Source organism: Lissotriton vulgaris, chromosome 11, assembly GCF_964263255.1.
Source record: "Lissotriton vulgaris chromosome 11, aLisVul1.2, whole genome shotgun sequence".
Lineage (NCBI taxonomy): Eukaryota > Metazoa > Chordata > Amphibia > Caudata > Salamandridae > Lissotriton > Lissotriton vulgaris.
Window position 1 is genome coordinate 105,225,563 of NC_141699.1, and position 14,855 is coordinate 105,240,417.

The 14,855-nt window shown below is 50.3% G+C and overlaps 1 protein-coding gene across 2 annotated transcripts in view; it reads right to left on the reverse strand.

The window, feature by feature from the left end:
• Positions 1–14,855, reverse strand: part of SPECC1L (sperm antigen with calponin homology and coiled-coil domains 1 like) — a 480,979-nt gene that overhangs the window by 458,872 nt on the left and 7,252 nt on the right. The window contains exon 1 of one of the 2 annotated variants that reach the window (XM_086942799.1): positions 365–509. The exons of the other annotated variant lie outside the window; for it this stretch is intronic. The gene's annotated coding sequence lies outside the window, so the exon portion shown is untranslated. Of the gene's footprint in view, positions 1–364; positions 510–14,855 lie in introns of those variants that run through there. 2 annotated transcript variants of the gene reach the window in all.

The window sequence follows — 14,855 nt, forward strand, 5'->3', positions numbered from 1 at the left end:
ACCCATAACCCCCAAATCGCTCTGCATTACTAGACCCCCTGTAGCTCATATCCCTGATCTGTCTCCTGAACCAGACCCCTGGTTGCTGCTGTAACAAACACCCAAGTTTCTCTCCTGCATCAATGTCTCTGGTACATTCTGACCCAGCACGGTCGTTTACGTTCTTCTTGTACCAGATCTCTTGTGCCAGACTCTCGCAATTCTCAAGTACCATGAACCACAAGCTCAGATCCGTATCAGATCGTCAGCCCCTTGCCGACTCCCTGTCCCCTGCGCCCTCCGGTTTTATAACTCCTGGTCTACCAGCGCGATCCCCAGAGTACCGCCTTCTTCCCGGTGATCCCTGTGGGGAGCGGGTTAGTACCTGGCGATGCTTCTGCTCTTCCAGGTTACGGCGCCCCCCTCAGACTCCGGTGCATTCCGCGGCTGGCTCTCTGTCCCTGTCTAGCCACCGTTCAAACCAGCGGCTCAGTTCAGTTGCTGTAATGTCTCGGGGCGGAGGAGTGCGCAAGCGCACAATCCACACAACCGTGTGGACGTGCGCCGTCGTCGTCAACTGGGCTGCGCACGGTGAACCGCTGTGTGCGTTTCAAGCCTCCTTCTGCCTCGAGACGTCGCTTTGTTTACTATACCACCTAATTGTCGTAAGAGGCAGCACCGCACGCTGTCACGTGACGGCTTGAGCGTGTACCGTTGCCCTGGGCTTCTCCTCACAGAGGGAACCGTTGACGGTGAATGACGAGACTCGAACCGAGCGCCGCCGGGATCGCCCTCATGGCCCATACATTGATTGGAGAACCCTCTGCGAGTCCTGTAGATTATGTTAACCCGCTTGGTTTGTTGCAGAGTGGGTCAAGCACCTGCTACACGTATTCCGGCTCACAAACCAGTGGAGTGAGGATGGACCCCCAGTGGTTGGGCGGAATGTTTAGAGGAGCTGGAGATCACTGTAATGTTTTTATTTTATTAGGGTCTCTTGCTCCGCAGCTGTTGCGGTAAAAGATTGGCGATATGAGATATAGGAAAGCAGGCAGACGCCTTGTAGGTTAACTTGAGGATCTTCTCAGCCTCACGCAGTCTAAGTGCCAAGAGACCGCTCCACCGAACTTCCTGGACAGTGAGTGGTCCATGAAATGTGTGAGGCAAAGTACCACAGCAGCTCAATCCTGAGGAGGTTAACAGAGAGCAAAACAGACCGGGGGAGGGGCGTGGCATACAAACCAGAGGCGAGGGATATAGTAGAAATGCAAAAACAACGATTTAACGAGAAAAGTCTACAAGAAGTAAGAATAAGGTTGAGAGGGGGAGGTGAGGGGTAGTTGGGGATCCTTAGGTGTCGAAATGAGATGTAGTCCTTACAGCCTGGCGCTGAAGTCTAGCCCTACTAGTTGGTGTCAACTAGATATTTCTTCGATTTAGATTTAAACAATGGAAATGCGGAAGCAGTGCGTACATCAAAAGGGTTTTCAGTTTCATTAACGGAGAAAACTTTTTGTGGATATTATTTGAAACTCATGAAGTTGAGACAAAGAGTCGTTTATCCTCTCAGATTTCTTTGTTGTTCATTCTTTTACTCAAGAGTTGCTTAGTAGGAGTCCATTGGAATTTGTTTATGCCTATGGCCCACAATTTTTCAGTATGCTAATGCGTGGCATTTTCAATGTACTATATGTTTTATGTGCTAATTTATCGTTTATCAGAATCAAAGCTAGGATCCCATGTCTTTGGAATAACATTCATTACAAATTATTGCCTCTTTTCTATCCTCTATAAATCGCTTGTCGTTTTTAGGTCTCGCCTAGGCAGCACATGCGCTTTCACTTCGAAACATTCTGCATCTACTCAATGGGCTTTCATATCTCCCATCACTTCTCATTCGTTTTCTTTGTGTGCCTGTCTTAATTCCTTTTTCATTGGTAAAACGTTGCTATTTGTCCAACCTACTGGTGTGTTTTGGACTTGCATGACTACTGCCCTATTACATGCCCCCTTACTCTTTTGTTTATTTATAGTTTGGTCCGTGCACTCTTTTTTTTTTTTTTTTTTTTTTCTTCTTTGAATGGTCACACTCCTTTTGTTAGCCCAATCATGTGGGCCGAGCACTTCCCATCAGTGCTTGTGTTTTGTTTTCATGCTAATGCAGTGCCCGCCACGCTTTAGCTTGCAGCTATAGCATAGCGCCCTCTTCACAGCTGCTGCACTTCATAGCGGTTGCTTCGGGAGACCGTGCGCCTTTCTTTATTTCTGCACGGAGCCCGCAGACTCTTCACCTCTAAACTGAAGGTCTCTCCCTGCAGCTCAGTCTCCTCCCCGAAACCCCCTGCAGGCAGGGCACAAACAGAGCAGGCTATCTAAAATGGCTTTTGCCCATAGCTGGCAACAGAACAAACATTTTCACTTTAAATTTGCAGAGCCTTGGGGGCGTGGCCAGGCTACCGACCAAGATGGTCACGTAGCGCTGCAGCTTCGCCATCCTGCCCGATTTGCGCAAAATACTGTGCCATCCTTTGTATGGAGGACAAAAGCTAACGCAGTGAATCTCTCTCCTGAGTTTTTTGGGCTCTCCGACGTCCGGAGCTGCAACAGTGCTCGAGTTGGAGCGATCAGCGCCTGGGATGCTTTCGCGCTGGGACCTGCGTGCATATGCCGGAAGACCCGGTGGGGCCTATCTAGCGGCCTCATAGAAACTGCGTCCCCGGTGAGAGGTAACGCCTACATCTGAGCAGCTGACGCATATCTGCGGCTTGGAGTGCCCCCCTAGCGCTTGGGGCGCACCACTATCCTGGGACACAGAAGTGCGCCACCCGAGGTGGTCGGGGCGCCCTAGACTGGGAGGCCAGAGATTGTTGCTGCGCCACTCCGATAGGGCCTGCCTCGCAGCCCTGAAGCTTGACACTGCCTGGGGTGTGTGGCGTGGTGGTCGCTGAGCAACCGGAAAGATCCCCAACTTGGCGCAGCCTACCGCCTGCCCTTCCAGGTAAGCCAGCCTGCACTGCTCCCAGAGGCCCTGTGGCGACTGGGGCTGTGGGCGGGCCTGCGGGCCAGTCATCTGACTGGATGGGCAGGTCACATGGGGGCTGGGGGACTGGTGCGCTGTGGGTCCGGCGCTGGGCTACTTGTGGCACCTTCTGACACCAACCCGGGCAGTGAGAAACTTTGGCTAATCTCCTGAACTCAGGAGATTGTTAGATACTTCTGGCGCTGGGCCCGGCACCATACCCTGTCTCCTAAGACACCTACCAGCGCTTCAGTGTATATTGAGCCATTCCGCCTGCGTAAGTCTGACTACCTGTATATGATCTCATATCTGGAGCTCATGACTTGATGACCCTGGCTGGGCTGGGAAACTGGGGTCCTGGACATGCATTGACACATCGTGCCTGTGCTGATTGGCCTAATTAGTTGGCTGTCGGACTCAAGTGTGTGACAACTGCAATCCGCGTTGCGACTGGCCATTGGACATCTCGACGGGGGCGCGGTCTGCGACAAGTTGCGGCAAGACCCTAAACTAAGGGTACTACAATTCCCCAAACCTAGCAGCCCATCAGTAGAAACTGGTTCCAACATGGCAGAGGGGGGTGTGGAAGCTACCCGCCTAGAGAGTGCCCCTTCGAGCTCAGATGCCCTCATGCTGGATGGTTTAAGGCCCTGGACATCCGCTTTGACTCTCTGGAGAAGCGTCTGGACTCTATGGGGGCCAGACTGGACATTTACGAGCGCCGCTTGGACACTGCAGAAGGCAGGGTGTCCGATCTGGAAGACGCGGCCGCGCAATCCGTCAAGAAATTGGACCAGAAATTTCTGAAGAATGAAGATTTGGAGGAGAGAAGTAGTTGCAACAACCGTCAGGAAATCACAAATAATCGGCAGCTTCTCACCTTTTCCGGGTTGCTGGATGTTGCGCACAACTGTGCGTCTGACGTCAGATGTCCGCTTCTACTGGGGAATGTAGTTCTCCAGAGCTCCGGCGCCGGTTCCTTCACATAGAGCCTGGCGGAGGATGATGTAAGTGTTCCCTGACAGTACATCCCCTTCTCAGTGAACACTGACAGGCACATGGTTTGTCTGGGTGACGTTTGTGGAAAGCCGTAACCATTCTCAGAGCATGTACAAATGACTCAGGTTCCCAGGAGTTTTCCTCAGCTCCATACCACTTCCAGGCCACTAGATACCAAAGTTTGTTGCGCAGTATTTTGGAGTCAATTATACCAGTGACTTCATATTACTTGTCTTGATCCACCTACAAAGGCACTGGTACCTTTTTTTTACCGGACAATGTGATGGTTTAAGTAAGGACACGTGAAACACAGGGTGAATTCTCAAATGCGAGGGCAATGCAAGTTTCACCGCCACAGGATTGATGTGCTTCACCACTCTGTAAGGATCAATGTATTTCGGATTAAACACACTATGCAATTTTTCATATCGCCGACTATCGTGGGAAAATAACTGTGTTAACGTTGTATTCCCAACACAGCAGTAACATGCAATAGTTTCCCGATAATGCATCAGATGTCCGCGATAAAATTACCGGGACGATGATAAAAATCTAAACTGGAACGTGAAAAAGTTGCAATGGGCCAAACTGCGGAAAAAATTCTGCGATAAGGAGCGCCAGGCCTGCAAGTCCCACAAGTCAGGCGTGAAAAATCACTATAAAAGCGGCAACAAAAAACACAAACAACTGTGAAGCACCATGGAGGTAAGCGTAGCAAGTACAGAGGACAACCAGAACCCCATAAGCCCCACGGATGACCAGCCTGGGACCATCATTGGGGAGACGGTGGCAGGAGTTGGGGGACCGGACACTGCACAACATGACCTGAGCCAACAGCAACAGGGTAACGACCAGGGACTGGGGGGAAAGGGGGAGATGTGCACAATGGCACACATGCACAGTTAAGTATAGAATATCTGCGGACAAACCATGCCCAAGAGTAACTACTCCGACCAAGAGCCCAATTTACCCAAGTCTGCAACATCTCAGCACTGTATAAGCACAGAAGTGAAAGGCACACTGCCTGAAAGGGATAAGGGCCAGCCAAATCAGAGCTGAAGGGGCAACACACCCGTAATGCAGCACACACACATAAGAATCAGAGCACCTCAACATTGACAACAATGTGGTACAAACTGCAACACTTTCACAACAGAACAGAGGACACAACTGCTGCTGCTTGTGTGTAGAAAACGGCCATTCACATTTGGATGCAGCAGGAAACTGTGGGATGATAATGTAAAAGTACAACCTCACATCCCTGATGGTGTAGAAATGTCAACTGTTCCGCATTAAAATAGGCATCTCCTCACAGTCACAATGTACATTGTCATGCAGTCTGTTAGTAAACTTGTACAATGCGTGAACATACATGTGAACACAATGTCAATCTGCATCTCCCCTTCACATTGCAGAAGGACAATCAACACCTGCAGAGCAGACCCAACAACTCAGCACTGATGATGAAGAGGACCTCCCCAACATGAACACTGACGCCCTCCAACAGCCCATGGACAGCTTCGGCACCCCACGCCTAGGAGCAGGGCAGCCAAGCTGCATTGAGGAGACCCCACCCCCTGCACAGACCACACAGCAGGAAACACCCACCACCACGGCTGTCTCCTAGGAACCCCACGACCAACACATGGCATTCCAACGCCATGTGTTAGGGTGCCAGGTGAAGATGGGTGATCAGCTGCGGGCGGGGTTCGACCTCATGGCAGCCAAACTAGATGCCATACGTGGGTGTCCAAGTCCTATCAGGGATGACTTACAGTCCCTAACTGACACCCACTGTCCACTCCATGCTCTCCAACAATTCATGGCTGACATCGCTGGAGTCATGACTCTGAGCCAAGAACAACTGTCTAGTCAGAGTGGCTCCAGCGATGTCAGTCGGGAGTTGGGACACATAAGTAGAATGATGGAGAGCTTGGAGCGGATGCAGGTGGATAGACTGTTTGCCACGGCTGCACACCAGCGAGATGTAGCTGTGATCTTCCATGCCCTGCAGATCCTACTCATGGCATTGCTGCCACAAGGCCTGGCGCGGAAAAATGTTGCTGATACTACTACATCCACATCTCCGCCCCTGAAGTGTCAGTGCCACACAGTGCGGCAGACATTCCACCTCCGGCCCCTGATGTTTCTCTGTCACACAGTGATGCAGACCAACCACCACCACCCACATGTGAGGCACCTGACACTGAGGACGAAGATGATGATGAATCTGTCTTTGTGGTAAGAATGAAGTGGTAGCATTCATCTCTGCCATATGGCCTGTTTCAACTGGATTCTGCCCTCTGCATCATGTCCTGTAATAACACCTTCCACTGTTCCCGGATACACTCAGTGACACTCACCTTGGACCTCGACATGGACTGCCATATTTTGTTTGGTTACCAATGACACAGCAATCACACTGCGGACTAAAGTCTTTCACTTCAGATGAACTTGTCAATCCCTAAAGGACTCCGGCTGGCCCTCTACGGGGCAACAATGTAAAGTGGGGTTTGCATGGTCCTGTACTGGCCCAGCTTCAACACTCCACTGAATGTGAATAAAACATTCTAATTCACACAGATGTGTCATGGCTATGATCAATCAAGTAGGAAAGTCAAGATGAATGTAGGGACAGTGATACCACAAAAAGGTACTCCCTGGGCAAATCTTTCAATGTGCATGTATGGCCGTGACCCAGATAGGCTGTGAGACACACATTGTCATTCAAATCAACACTCATCACAGTTGAATACAAGTGAAGGTGTGTAGACTTTATTAGCATATGTGTGTCAATACGGGCAAGATAAGTGCCACAACTTGCAGACCAATGCAGCACTATGTCAGAATGAGGAACGTTACCTAGTGCCGCTGTGAGGCACTCCGGGGGAGTGCCTCACCTTGCACAGGTGCGTGTTAACCTGCGTTGTTGTCAGCTCATGTATTTGGAGTCCAGGCGAATGCAGCCATGTCCATTGTTGTCATGGGATATGTGGCCAGATCTCCAACATGCAACAAGGTGTTGGGACATGTGCAATGGGTTCCAATTTGTTGTGGCTGCAGGTACGTAGTTACTCGTCCATGAAAGCGATTGCAGCTTCGTAGGCTATCATTTCCAACATGAGGTTGTTGTTGACTTCATCAAACAGGACGGCGAGGCGATCCATTAGCAGGTCCGGACAGATGTGCTGTGTCCACCCCCTACAGCCCAATAGAGGAGCAGTTCAATGTGGTCACTGCACATGAGGAGTTGTGCAATGTCCTAGGTCTAGCTGCCAGCATGTATGCCAAGTATCAAGGCATCCCATAAACGGGTACATGGTGACACTGCTGGTGGTGGGCCAATAGGGGGCGCACACACGTTAAAATCCAGTTCAACTACCGTCCTGTTGGATAGGCAGGAAGACCTCCATGTACCACTCGAATATGCATGATCGACGATGCAACACAGGCTGAACGCATGACGTTGGCAAGGGGGAAGCTTAGCCGGTAACTGATCCACAGCACTGCCAATGGCAGTGCCCCCAGTAAATGCAGCACAGTTCACGTGACGGGTTGTGCATGTGTCCGGGATTTTCTGCCATTGCGTTAGTGGCTATGGTTGAAGCTGCACTGTTCTGACCTGTGCCAGTTCTGTGGATGAAATGCCACAGCTCGGATCGATGAGTTGTTTTCGGGTGCAATGGTTGTACGCCTGGGATGGTGTGGGAGTAAGTGTGAAAGCCATTCCATGCAAGATAACTTCAAGCAAGGACATCTGTGTGTGGGATGTGTATACGTTGGTCTTTCGTCGGGCTGTGCGTAGTGTGTGTCGTCATCAGCTGCAACAGTGTCTGTCAGGGGGTGCCGGGGACATGCAATTCCGAGGTCGGAGGTTCAGATGTGCTTTTTCCTGATAGTTCAGACAAAGGAGCTTTCATCCCTAAGGTTAGTTTGTCATCTGCTTGCACTCAGGAAATGTGATGTGGCTTGTTGGGGGTGGGGTGGGATGTGTGCAACTCTGGAATTCATGTTTGATATGTCTTGCATGTGGCAAATGAGTGGCATCACTGTGTGTTACGTTTCCTCACCGCTGCTCCTCCCTCCCCCGAGCCTATTTACTTGTGTGCGCTGCACGGTTGTATCACTTGCACGCCTACGGCACACCATTGTCATGCCAGTCTGCTCATATCCACGAGCCTGACAACGACACTGTGATGTTGGCTGTTGAAGGTGGGCGGCCACGTGAGTGTAGGCCTATGGCAGTGGTTCCCAATCTGTGCGCCACGGCTCCCTGGTGAGCCGTAATGAGGTGCAAGGGGCGCCGCACCCACGATGTGGTTAATTGCATTCTAGCTAGTAATGGGCAGGCAGTGAGTGGGTATCAGAGGCGCAACTAGAGCCAAATTTCGGGGGAGGGCTAATCAAATATGGCAGGGGCCCTGACAGTCTAATATACAGGCTTCTGCTTGTCACCCCACCCTCCCTACACTGTTGCCTTTTCTTATCTGCTTCCTCCAGTGGCGACGGCAGAGATTTAAGATTGGTTTGGGGGTGCTGCCATCAGTGTTACGACGATTCAAGTCCAGGGGCGATGAGAAATCCAGGCATTACACACAAAAAAGTGCAGTACATAAGGCTAGGTGTGGGAGCAGTGTGTGTCCGCATGTTCAATTTGAAACACCTAGTGCCAAACATATTACTAAGGCCTGGGTACTGCATACATTATCAACATTATTTAAGGCAGGCAAGTGGGACATTTTGAAAAACTAGTCTGGAGAATGTATTTTCCCCAGAGACATATTGAAGTAGAGGCAGTCTGCTTGAATCAGGTCTAATGGTATGTATGGTGTTAATCAGCATTGCATTTTTGGCAGTTTAATAAGAAAGTACAAACAAGAATCTTTGTTTGTTTGCACTATGTAAAACAGCCAAAAATAAAATGCAGACCTGTCACACGCTGTATTTCCCCCCTCCAAGAATTAAGGAAGGAGCGTCAACCTTTGATGTTGGGGTAGTGCTTGGAGGGAGAGGTTGGAACGTTTGTGAGAGGCATCAACATTTTTTGGGCAGTTTTACAAAACTATGAGTCGGGTTTCCGCATACAGGAGGGGGAGACTAGCCTTGAAATCGGTTGTCTTTCGTCCTGCCGCCTAAATCGGGAGAATTTGCATGTATGGTACTGCCATTTACAGAGCGCAAATAATTGCATTGAAATTTTCACTTGAAATGTCCACTAACTCATACTAACTCATAGCGCCAAGACGCCCACGGGCATTTGCGCGCTCTACAAGTTGACAAATCAAATCACTAAGCATCAGCCACAACGTGTGAAAATATTTTTGTGTGCATATTTATCATTTAGGCATCATACAAGTACACTGCTTTCGTTTCCTTTCACTCTATTCAAATCTTTGTTTCCATCACCTTTCAGAATCACAAAAAACAATGTACATAATTTGTACTTTGTTTAAGCAGGTCTTTTGATATATTTTTCAGTTCATGTACAAGTATTTATGTTTTGTGGTGGAAAACGTGACATTCTGCAGCCGTTCCTTTCACCCTAGCAACATTCTCACTTCATTCACATTACACAATTCTAAATACAAAATCAAGGAAAAGAAAAAGTAAACATCAAACTCATGTTCAGTAACTGCAGTTTGTCAGAAGACATTGCCTGGCATTTGATCTTTGCTTTGTAGAAATAGCAAATGGTTCAGTTAAAAGCAAAATAGAATGACATCCTCTTTGCCCATTTGCGTTCGAAACTCCTGCAAGGTTATCTTGGTGTTGGTGCCGAACTTTCCTCACCCCTGCTGCTTGTCAGCGCTCTCAGCTCCCTTGTCGCCATTTGAACTTAAACTTTGTTCTCTACCCCGCACCATTCGAACTTCAGTCCCCAGCACATAACTGCAGTACTGCCCTTCTGCCTTCTGTCAGCGTGGACTCACCCCGCACGGCTGTCCATCACTGACTGGTTCTGTCGCCCTCTTTTCAATTTATTACTGTACTTCTCTGCCTGGTACTATTATAGTGGTGTTTCCCCTACACCTTCTGTTCACCCTCACATTACTGCAGTGCTGTCAAACCCTGCCTGCCTGCTTCTATCAGTGTCCTTATCTCACTCTTTGCTGGCCATCCCTGACTGCCTCCATCACCCTCACATTACTAGAGTGCTGTAATTCCCTGCCTGCTTTTATCCTCCCTGCGGTCTAACCCCCTTTGTGCTGTCCATCTCCAACTGCTTCCAGCACCCCATCCTCACTGTTGTGCTGTCCTTAGACGTCTGGTGGTACCACTGTGGACTCATTCCACTTTCCGCTGTTCATCCGTGACTGATTTGAACACACTTGTCCTTTCCTGCCTGCTACAATCACCATGGCCTGATTGAGAACGGCCCCTGCTTGCCCAGTTATCATCATACGATCTCCAAACACTGTGCTGTCAACCCCTTTGTGAAACTTATTCTTGTGCCTGTGTAAAGTGCTCTAAACTCCTCGGGCGGGTTGGCGCTATATAAAACCGCAAAAACCCTCACTGCTTCTATCACCCTCACCTTCTTGCAGTGCTATCCTTCCACGATTGCTTCTATTACCGTGATCCCACCCCAGTCTTACCTATTCATCCCTCACTGCTTCTACTCCCTCACCTCCTTGCACTGCTATCCTTCCATGCCTGCTTCTATTACCGTGATCCCACCCCAGTCTTACCTATTCATCCCTCACTGCTTCTACTCCCTCACCTCCTTGCACTGCTATCCTTCCATGCCTGCTTCTATTACCGTGATCCCACCCCAGTCTTACCTATTCATCCCTCACTGCTTCTACTCCCTCACCTCCTTGCACTGCTATCCTTCCATGCCTGCTTCTATTACCGTGACCCCACTCCAGTCTTAGCTATTCATCGCTCACTGCTTCTATCACCCTCACATTACTCCAGTGCTATCCTTCCAAGCCCTTTGAGTACAATGGATGGGTATGTGTGAAAATGCAGTGCTGGTGGGGTAGTGCATGTAACAGGCTGGTCAAACGTTGTGTTGGTCAGGCAACTGCTGCTAAAATCAGCGTGCAGTGTGAAAGGTTCTAATTTCGGAGAGAGAGAAGACTGGGTGACAGAATCAGTGGGTAATGGCGGCACTTGTGATTTATAGCTGTATAAAGCAGCAAGTGTGGCTTTGAGGCAGAAAGCGCTTCATGATAAAGCGCGTTGATATTTATTTGGCTGAGAGGTCGCCGTTGTCTTCTTGAATTTCAAGAGCACAAAGAAATGTAAGCGAATGGCAGGATTATGAGGTTGGGGTCAAGATGAGTGTACATTGCAAGGTTTAGAGGCAGAAGGCTGACTACTCTAGGCCGCAGAGGTCAAATGTGGTTACTAGACTCCAGGCTTTAGATGGGTGCAGGGGCCCGTCTACAGGCTCCAGAGTGGACAGGGGCCTGGCTGGGCGTGCCGGAGTTAGAAGCCTGCAGGGGTCACGCTGAAGTGCTACAGCCTGCAGGAATTTGATGGCGCAGGGGTCAGGCAAGGTGATCCAAGCTGCAGGAGTTATATTTATATGTGTCAGAAACATAGGTTCCAGAAGCTTCGAGCAGTCCTGAGCTGTGTACAGAGTCTGTCCATGGTGGGAGGGAGGTAGGGGGGCAGCAACCGGCAGTCAATAGACCATGATGGGATTCTAGAAACAAACGCTCATTACTGGAATTGTAAAATGTCGCGTCTCGAGGGACTATTCATGGATTCTTCTGAGAATGAGATTTAAGTTATAAAAGGCCACACTGCGGTGATGGGCCTGTGGTCTTTGAGCTTGTAGAAAGTTGTCGGGGGCCCTAGCTCAAGCCCGGAAAACGGTCCTGATACCTTGGATTGGCAGTTAAAGAGCACCTACAGTTGGGGTCGGAGAGCAGTGGGTCCCTCAGAACTCTGGGCCCTGGTGCCCCTGCCCGGCTGCACTATTAAACGTTAAGCCTCTGCTGTGGCATCTGAAGGGCAGGAGAAAGGGCACATTGCCTCAGCTCCTCGAAATAAAGCCAGAAATACAGAGAACTTGGAAGGTGAATTAACTAAATAAACAAAAGTAAGAAATGATAACTGATGTACACATTCGACATTGTTCTGCGACATGGTGATAGTGGCAGCACATTATAAAGCGCGAGGGGCCGGGGTTACCACGAACACCAGAGGCCTCTTCATACGAATGGAGGGGTTTAACCAGTGTTTTAAGTTGGATCCAGAGGGGGAGCTGTGGGTGGAGTCTCTGAAAGGGGTGTGGTAAAAGAATGGTGAGAGCCGCAGCCAACTGCTGATTAGGTCAAGGGAGCCACAGGTCAAAAATGTTTGGGAACCACTGGCCTATGGTAAGAATAGGGCAGACACAGATGTAAAGTTCATGCCTGGCTGAACTCGTGCTGTGATTAAGACTAGGCATTTGGCTCATGCTGCGGCAATACAGATACACACAACACTTGGCATGTATGAGCCAAGACCCCGAGTGGTCTTGAGCTCTTTCATTTCTCCATTCGTGCGAGACCGCCCTCCGGGTGCATGCTACATTACAACATTGTCGATTGCGAGCCGAGTGGCTCCAACACTACAACAGAGACACACGCTTTAGTTACTTCCTCGTCCAGGCCAGAACTGAACCACGCCCAGAGCCCCAGCCAAATTCTTCACACCCCTACGCTGGACTGGCTTATGCCGGCCCAGCCTACTCTGCTTCTGCGGGGAAACAACAAAGCTACATGTCCAAGGTCTTACCCACTGCCTGAGGTGACAGGGTTGCGCCCGCTGTCCACAGCACAATGTAATGTGCTAGGGCCCGGGGCCATCATCCATACATAATGGCCACACGGACGCGCTTAGATAGTGAAACTGACTACGGGCACGTGCGCCCAGCCCCTTTTTATTACCAGGGTCACATGTCCAGTGACGCATGTGCTGGATGGGTGAGGGATGAGTATAAGCCAGCCCTCAGGGAGTGGTTGGTGCTGGCAACAACTAGGACAGTGATCATCGGATCACACAAAGATTCAATCATGAAGGGTCCATGACTTGCAGTGCACTGAGGTAGGGGCACCAGATCTGGAATCACATACAACACATTCAATCATAAAGGGTCCATGAACTTGCAGTGCACTGAGGTAGGGGCACCAGATCTGGAGTCACACACAAAAATTAAATCCTAAAGGGTCCATGACTTCCAGTGAAGTGAGGTAGGGGCACCAGATCTGGATTCACACACAAAAGATTCAATCATAAAGGGTCCATGACTTGTGGTGCACTGAGTCAGTGGCACCGGAAACACTGCGGCCTGCACTGGCCTACCGCTCTTGGCGATGACTTGAGCTGCACTGAGGTAGGGGCAACAGAGCTGAGCGTGCTCATGTGAAGAAATTGTTAATGATTGTGTCCATTCGGGATATTCCTGCTGCAGCTGCAGTGGGATGTGGTACACCTTCCGCATCTTCATCATCGTCCCAGGTCTTCCCCAATGCCTGAGGTGCCATTGTTGCGTCAGCTGTCCATAGCACAAAACTCAATCAGAAAGGGTCCATGAGTTGTGGTTCACTGAGTTAGTGGCACATGAAGAGCTGAGCAGGGTATCAAGCTGATGATGACATCCAAGACAGATATGAGAAACTTTGATAGGCTGGCTGTAAGACTCCTCCGACTCTGGCAGTTGTTGGTTGGAGGTGATCCTGGCGGTGGTGGCGTGTGCGCAGCCAGCGATGATGGCGTGTCCTTGCAGGTCATGATTGGATTTGATATGTGTGAGCCCTGCTGACCGCAGTGTAGGCCGGAGGCAGCGGTCAGCAAGGGCCCACGGCCACGTGAGTTGACTTGAGCTGTACAGAGTTAGTGGAACCTGAAGTGCTCAGCAGGTGCACAGCCTGCGGTGACGCATCATCCGGGGGGCCGCTCTGGAAGCAATGTCTGTTGCCTACTGGACTTTGCCATAAATAAATCAAGACTTGATTTGAATTGGGGGACCTGCTGACCGCAGTGTAGGCCAAAGGCAGTAGTCAGCAGACCCATAACTCCGCAGTGCTGTGCCTCGCCGCTGGGGGCCTGTGTCACGGAAGCCAGCGATCTGCTGAGGAGGCTGGTGGTCACAGCGGCGGACTTGTGGTAGGATGAGGGGCACCATCCTGGCAGAAGCGTTGGCCATCCCGGAAGTGAACCACGCCGGGCCTATTTATTCACACTCCTGCGCTGGATTGGCGTACGCTGGACCAGCCCACTCTGCTTAAGCTTACAGGGGGGACGACAAAGCTACATGACCAAGGTCTTCCCCACTGCCTAAAGTAACATGGTTGCGTCTACTGTCCACTACACTACAAACACCAGCAGTATATGTCCACATGGACATGTCTGTGCTCTGCATACTGAAGTCTGTCCAGCACATCACCGCCACACTTGGCATTGTGTACATTCTTATTCATGGGTGACTTGCCTCCTTCACACATAGTTGGTTCCCACCTCTCCCCACATTCTGCAATTGTGTGCCTGAGGAGCCATGCCGTTTTCGGAAGGTCAGCGGTCTTGTTCTACGCTGCCTCAGTGGTAGTCTGATAGTGGTGGTGGTGGGTGTTGTGGCCCTCTTGGGTCTCTGAGCTGCATGATCAGTAGCTTCATGACGTGTTGGTCTTCAGTTGTGGATCTGGGCTGGGCTCCCTTTCATACTGCAGGTTGTCGTCCTGCTTGACACCAGTAATAGGCAGGTGTTAATTCCCTGCTGCTAACGCGCCTTATCGTCAGTTTTTGGATCGCATCGCAGATCTGGCTGGTCGGTGAGAATATCGCGAAGTGGTGTTTCCGTGTGTTTTTGCCCGGGAACGCCTACTCTGCATATCATTAGCGTTAGTTGTCGCTCTCATCCATG